Source organism: Puma concolor, chromosome D1, assembly GCF_028749965.1.
Source record: "Puma concolor isolate L17-30 chromosome D1, mPumCon1.1.hap2, whole genome shotgun sequence".
In the NCBI taxonomy this organism is placed as follows: domain Eukaryota; kingdom Metazoa; phylum Chordata; class Mammalia; order Carnivora; family Felidae; genus Puma; species Puma concolor.
Genome location: NC_141676.1, coordinates 108,187,422 through 108,188,170, shown reverse-complemented (window position 1 = coordinate 108,188,170; position 749 = coordinate 108,187,422). Strand labels below are relative to the sequence as shown.

The 749-nt window shown below is 44.2% G+C and overlaps 1 non-coding gene across 1 annotated transcript; it reads left to right on the top strand.

Moving 5' to 3' along the window:
- The first annotated feature begins 322 nt into the window (after nt 1–322).
- On the top strand, nt 323–455 carry LOC112866226 (small nucleolar RNA SNORA52). Its single transcript, XR_003224082.1, has one exon. It is a non-coding gene; the product is annotated as a small nucleolar RNA SNORA52 (small nucleolar RNA).
- The last annotated feature ends 294 nt before the right edge of the window (nt 456–749 follow it).

Below are 749 nucleotides of genomic sequence, written 5' to 3'. Positions count from 1 at the left end.
AGGACTTGCACCAACAGCCCCTTTGCTCTCAGGCCTTTGACCTTGGACTGGGAGTGACATCATCGACCCTTCAGACTTTGACTAAATTATACCATTGGATTTCCTGGTTGTCCAGCTGGTGGACAGCAGCTCCTGGGACTTCCTGGCCTCCATGACCACATGAGCCAATTCCTATGATAAATCTTCTCTTACGTGTTTATCTGTGGGTTCTGTTTTGTCTGTAAAATGCTGCTGGTACAACAGCCATTACTGAAACAGTTCAAAAGCAACTTCCACTATCAATTGCTTTTACCCGATATGAGACGTAATAAGCTAGTCATTGCGGTCCACCCTAACCCCTGCCAGTCAGCCTGTGGCCTGCCAGGTTTCGCTTGTGGACCAGAGTTCTTTAGAAGCCTTACCAGAGGGGCGAGCAAGGCTTCAGTGGCTTTTTGCCAGGCTGCTTCTAGGCATTCCAGGAAAAGAAAAGAAAAAGCAGTAAGAAAGATAAGTTAGCAATTGAATGTATGAATGCTTTTTTACTGAAGAAGTTAAGATATAAATGCAATGCTTACAGAAAAGTTGGAGAGACTTTCAGAATCAGAGCCACTTTATTGAGAAATATCTAGCGATTATCGTTAACTATGTGTGAAGAAAGGGGCAAACTGTAGGCCCTTTGCAAATCTACTTGGGTCCCTGATCTAGTCCAATTATTAATTTCGGGAACACTTTTCAAGTCACTGGGCTGTGCCTCTGTTCGTCTCCTCAAA